The sequence below is a fragment of the Sinohyriopsis cumingii genome, chromosome 6 (assembly GCF_028554795.1).
Source record: "Sinohyriopsis cumingii isolate HCF-2022 chromosome 6, ASM2855479v2, whole genome shotgun sequence".
NCBI classification, from domain to species: domain Eukaryota; kingdom Metazoa; phylum Mollusca; class Bivalvia; order Unionida; family Unionidae; genus Sinohyriopsis; species Sinohyriopsis cumingii.
Window position 1 is genome coordinate 41041031 of NC_142966.1, and position 6922 is coordinate 41047952.

Genomic DNA, 6922 nt, shown 5'->3' on the forward strand with positions numbered 1-6922 from the left:
AAATTTAAACAATAACAATTTAATAAATGAAATTTAAAAGAATTTAAAGTAATCAATGTCTCTCTTTCACCCAATGATCCCTTTGATCATCATTTAAGTTCACAGTGTGAGGAGATTTTTCCCTTCTTGAGTGCTACTCATCTAAATCTCTTCGTTCCCTTGTCTTTCTCTCCTTTCGTGATCTCCACTTCTGCTTCCTCTTCTATAATCCTTGTTCCTTGCCGTTATCTTGACTTCCGGTTCCTCTTCTAGTATCCGGAACCCTTGACGGTATCCCTTGAGGTCACCCGAAATTCACTCGGTATCTCTCACCGTCACCCGAAATTCTCTGAACTTCTCTCGTCCCCCGAAAGCTTCCTGTTGAAAGGTATAATGCATTAGCATAGGGTTATAAAAATCTTCCCTCACACTACGTCACTGAACTGAACCATCAGTTTAAGGCGGGACATTTGGGTCGCGCATGCGCACACATCGAAATTCCCATACACTTCCGCCGCTTACAAAAATGGCGCCATAACACAATCACACAAAGGATTCAAATATCTACATACTGAGCCCTATCAGTATATACATACAAAATATTTCAAATATGATTGTACTAAAATATTACTACGATTAGTAATATGACTATCTGTATATTTATGTATGTTTATATATATTTCCTACACAAGCGTACCAAATCCACAATATTCACATTCAAAGGGTGATAAACGGCAATCCGTTACTCAATGGCAAAAAAAACAAATTTCTTGTCTACCAAAATATAACTACGCAAAGAATTACAATATTCTTATAGCGGCTAGCGAGCAATACAATTCTTCACAAATACAAATTGTCCTTTCAAAAGGGCGTAAACGTAATAATCCACGAAATAAGATGCACACATATTACTAGCGAAAGAAGAGAACATTTTCGCCTCACCAATAAGGTGTACATAGTAACATTATGAATAATGATGCAACGAATCAACATCGTAATCAATCGTAAACAAAAGTACTAGCTAAAGTCATGAAAAAAATGCAAAATATTAAGGTCATAATTAACTATTCATACTTCAATACAAGTAAAATGTATACATACGACAAATTCTCTTCAATTAACAGCAGTCGTATCAAGCAGAATCAACGTAACATCAAACTTACCTGATCGAAGCTATTTCATGAATTTCCTAAATTCCGCCAATTTTTACGAATGGCTAACGGAGTGTGTGTCACTGCGACTCTTAAACACCAACTGACGAATTTCAGGCTTGTACAAGTCTTATGCCAGTTTCTCGAATCAAGTCCCACCTACAATGCATCCCGATTGGATGGCGACGGACTCTGGTCATTTGATCGAACTGTCAATCATAAAAATGTCAGTCTGTGTGTCCCCATGTACTGTCCAGCCTACCATTGTCGGCTTCCGGCTCTTTGAAGTTGTCTACGTCACATGTTCCCATGTACAAAGATTCTCGCCAGATTTCCACTCAAGAGCTCAAACAAAGACTGGGTTACGTAAGAGGATCAGCCAACTTAGGTACTTGGAAAAACAAAGCCTACCTGGCTCCACTTACAGACTTATAAATACATGTATAATACAAGGGGTTGGGGTAAAACATCACATTCAGTTTGATACATGTATCGATATGTATTGTATCGTAGGCTGTGTATCATGTATCGTATCGATACGTGGCACAGGCGTATCATTTCACCCCTACTAAATAACCTTATCTGTGTATGTGTGTGTGTGTACATATATATATATATACCACTCCCTCGATAACTCGCGCACATCGGGGTCCAGAAACATCGACCGCACTATAAGTGATGCGCGAGTTATCGAGGGACCTATAAAATAAGCCCAAAACCAATTTAGTGATTGACGACATAAAGGAAAAATAAGGGGGTGGGGGGTAGGTGGATTATAGTGTTGAATACTCACTTTATAATCGTGCTGAGATTGACTGTGAATAAATATCTCTTCATAATGGTGTACTTTATTATTACCTCATAGAGCAACATTAATTTCAGGATAAATTACAGTATATTGAGGCGATCATCAAAAACATTATTCCACATGGTTTCCGTTCGTTTAACATGTGTACTGCTTCACACATTGTGTACTATGTCAAATTATGTTGAATTGGATACATTCTAGTTTTATTGTTTAATCCAAATTAGATGTTTTTTTATATACAAAAGATCGACTCTTTTCGAGAAATCATTTTTGATCGAATGATAGATTGATTGCGATAGAAGTAAAAGGGAAAACAAAACACAAGGGTTAATCAGGAGTCTACAAATGTAAAACAACGTAAATTAGAACAAGTTAATAATTGCCATTTGTGCCATGCTTCACGAATATCAATTCACTTTTTGAAAAAATCAGTTAATTTTTTTTGTGTTACTCCTTGGTTTCTCTGCCGCCGAGCAAAATCCCTCAGATTTCTCAACTGCATGAGTTTTACGTAGTCAATAGTTTGGGTCTCCAGCTACCTTATAGCAATATCAAAAGATTTGATTGCTTCTTGTGCAGAGGGGGGAGGTGGTACAACATCTGCGTCTGCATCACTTTCAACACTTGTGGTACTCCAGTTAGAATCGTCTTCTGCTGCAAATTTGTTCGTTATTGAATTAACTATTGTTTCATCTGACATGTATTCGGCTGTGGGGCAATCATTGTCAGCACAAATCCACTCCTCCATATCATCAAGAGAAAAGCCCATCTCAGGACAACGAGTCTGTACAAATTTCTCCCAAACAGCCTCGGCATTAATGACATCAGTTTCACTGAAACCTTTAAAGTCACTATCATCGTCGCTGTCTCTGTTACTGTTTTGCTTTGTGTCGAAGACAGCTCCAAGACCCTTAATCCAGCACCCCTCTATGGTCTTAAGGGTGATTGCTTTCCAAGCCTGACCACCCATGAATATAGCCTCTTTTGAATTCACACTTTTGAGAAAGGTTGTAACACTTTCTCCACTGTCCAGCATTGACTGTATTAAAAGCTGACAGTAATTCTGTTTAAAAGTGCTAATAATTCCTTGATCCAGTGGCTGAATTATAGATGTTTTTTTTGGGGGGAGGTATTCTACCTAGATCTTTCCATCACTTGTTATGAGTGAATCAGCAGGGGGGTGGGCTGGGCAATTATCCAATAAAAGTATAGCTTTCTCCTCTATGCCCCTGAATCGCTGGTGGTTTCTGACAGATGGCACAAACATCTTGAAAAACCACTCCGTAAATATGATCGCAGTCATCCACGCATTTCCACTGTTTCTGTATACAAATGGAAGACTGTCCATGTTCATATGATGGAAAAAACGAGGGGACTTGTATTTGCCAATACATAACGGCTTCATATTGTGTGTACCAGTTTTGTACACACAAAACAAAAGTGTTAATCTCTCTTTGTTGAGCTTGAAGCCCTCCTTTTTGTGCAGGTCATATTTGGAAGCAAGAGTTTTGTCTGGCATCATTCTGTAGCAAAGACCAGCCTCATCACAGTTGTAAATTTGATCTTCTGTGTATTGTTCACTGATGATTATCTCTGAGCTGGTTTGGAATAACTACACGCGGCTTCCTGATTCGCTGAGTGTATCTCTCCCGACAAAGAATTCTGTTTAATTCCATGTCGGCGCTGAAATCTCCAAAGCCATCCTTGGCTTCCCTAAAATGTGATTCATTGTCCATAATTTTTGCCATTTTCTCCTTGAGCCTTTAGAATTGTTCCAGAGATGAACACCTTGTTCACGTTGCTGTGTGAACCACGTGTACACAGCTTCATCTAATTCGGTATCTTGTGCAGTCCGTGCTCGTTTTCTTTTTATCCCATCATCTGTATCAACAACATGTATGTAATCCCGAAGTTTCTGCTCATCTTTAAGCCAAGTTTGAAGTGTCGACTTGGCGATTTTTAGTTCATTGCAAACTTTGGCTCTCGTTTCACCATTATGAACCCTATCTATAATGCACAGCTTTTCAGTCGCTGAGTACGCCTTTCGCTTGATTCCTTTACTCTCCATGGTCACATTTACAAATGATTAAGACACATTACTGATTCATAATATATATTTTAATGATGTTCAGTACATAAAAATGTGAAATCATTTTCGATTGGTCAGATAAAATGAATTTTGAAAACGGTAGTGACCACAAGACCTTATGCTCCGATTTGCATGCCTTTGAATTATTTCTTTGTGCCTACCTTGCTTGATTTGATATCAAAGACATATACAAAGTGATAAAACAAAACAGGTCTCTTGTAATCGATTTTATAATGCAACAAACACTTCCCCAAGTTGTTGATCAAAACAAAGCCGGCATGTAATTAGGTTCTCACAGAAGTATGTACTCACGGGTTTCGATGTGACGGTCGATTGACTCTTTTCATGTTTTCAATGAACAGAATATGTTGCGATTATAATGTTTACACTGAAACGGAATTACAGGATTAGAACATGGCTTTCACACAGGAAGACGTTTAATTGGTGTTTATTTCATTTTCTGTTGCCACCTGTTAGCATTTATCAGAAGTTTTCATTGATCGCTATTTCACCAGACTGTTTATTTACAGTATACTCACAACTATTTATCATAAAAACTTACATAATATTATATCTTTAAACAGAGGTTTCGCTAGGATTTTAAAACGGGGTCTTTCTGCCTCTGAATTCAAGCACTAAATATCAGTACATTTTCTCACCTGGCCACCAGTCAAAGCCTTTGAACTAGCCGCCTAGCTGTTGCATAATGTTCTTTTTTTTTTATGTACTCTTATAAAATGGCAACATGTATGTACATCAAGGAGTCTTTCAGTCACTGAATTCTGTCATTGTAAATATCAACACAGCTAACTAATCAAAACATTTTCCCACAAAGCAGGTGGCTGAAGCAGGACTGGCAAATCTTTGAATTTTCCCGTGCACCTATTACATGCATACGGAGGACTCCCGTCTCAGTGTTTTTCTGCATCCCAGATAAAAAATTGGCCTCCAAATACGTGTAATTAAGCGTTTTTCGAGGTCTCTGATATTAATTCTTATTTAGAACTTGCAAATTTCAAAATATGGATTCTATTTGTACGGGCATTAATCACCATTTTCGATGATAAAACGAGCAATGTATCAAGGTTTAATTTACCAATTCTTATCACGTTCAGCATATTTTAAAGATATTTTAAATACATTTTCTCTGGGGAAAAAATCAGGAGCCAAGATGGACACCGTGTTATAAGCGGGATCGCGAATTATCCGGGCGCGAATTATCAAGGGAGCGGTGTATATATATATATATATATATATATATATATATATATAACAGACAACAGTTATTTCATGGTTTCAAATATTTTCGCCATTTTTTTATTGATTAAACGTCAGACTTGTGTGATATAAGCCCTTAGTATGTCACTAATGCATCCACTCCGACTCCGCATGTTGCATATAGCTGCTTCTATTTTCATCACGTTGATATTTGCACCTGTATTGTGTACAGTTTCACACATTAACTATTTTGTTGTTTTTTTCTAAATTACCAAATTACGTCAGATTATAGAAATAGTGATGTCATGTAAAAGAGAACAATCTCGAACATCTCCATTCCTATCGTAGATGTCATACCGCGTCTGGTATCAAGATCTAAAGGGGGGGGGGGGGATGTATGATAACGTTTAGTGATTTTCAAAACTTAAATGAGCAAGTTTAAATTAGTTCTGAACAAATTCATGTTTCATTAGCTTGGATATAACTAATATGATGACATATAAAACCCAATAAAATATCCATATAACTTCCACTGAAATAATTGCGAATGACCAAGAAAAAGATACCGTAAGTTTGATCATCCAGGCTGGGCATGCTTTTGCACCTAATTTTGCTCTGACCAAATCATTTCCTTCGTTGTCTTCATAATCGCTTCTCTGCACTTCTGCTTTAAAAAAATGATATTGAAAATATTCTTAGCTGTCCATTCCACCGAGTCCACGGTTTTTGTTTGAGCTTTTTGCCTAACTGTCTGATTGCTCTTTTGTTTCTGAGGAAAAGGATGCTCAACTGTTGAAATCTTGCACGTATATTAACCAATCATATCGCATTTTCTTTCTCAGTCATCCAATCAGGATAATTGTCATTTACATATTTTGGTTTTTACACTAAATTGGCAACCAGTGACTAAGTTAATAGAATATGCAGTTTATTACAGTAATGGACAAAAACATTAGAACAAAGTCAATGAAAGCTTTTTAAAGCAAATACATTTTGTTCATGATGGCCAGAAAATATTTTCCCTTATTAATCCAGTACTACTCCGGTTAAGTACACAAGTATTGAATTAAAGATCTGTATGAACATTTATACAATATTGTATCATTTAAAAAAAAAAAGAAAAAAATATTCACCTTTATTTAAATTTCACTAATATTTGGAGAAGTTTGTATGATGAATTTTCATGAACATTTTATGAATATAATAATACAGAAATTTCATCTACATTGTTTAGAAATATCTTTGTGGTGCATCAGAGTACTTAAATTGTTCATGAACCAAGTTCATGACATTTCAGGAACTTCAAAGATAATAGTTCATAAAAGTTCATCAGTGTGTTCATGAACATCAAGTACATGATTCATCAAAGTTTTTGAAGTGTTCATGAACTTTTATGAACTCAAATGATGAACTGATCATGAACAGTTCATGTTTGTTCATTAAGTCATGAATTCGTTTTCATAGGGTGTGTACACAGATGTGCAATATATTTTCCTTGTTCTTTACTTGCCTTTCTTCCTTAGAATTCTCACTGAAAGTTTAAAAACTAGTAAAACACTTAGCAAACCCTGAAATATGAACACTCGTGCCAACAAAATTTATTTCCCAGACATTTATTTAACATTTCTTCAAAAGATCTACATGATATGGTTTTAAACAATCCACACACAAGTGAAT

The 6922-nt window shown here is 36.3% G+C and overlaps 1 long non-coding RNA gene across 1 annotated transcript; it reads right to left on the bottom strand.

The window, feature by feature from the left end:
* Positions 1-1469, bottom strand: LOC149796768 (uncharacterized). Its single transcript, XR_016421455.1, has 2 exons — positions 1143-1469; positions 1-357 (listed from the first exon to the last, which is right to left on the bottom strand). It is a non-coding gene; the product is annotated as an uncharacterized LOC149796768 (long non-coding RNA).
* Positions 1470-6922: the final 5453 nt, after the last annotated feature.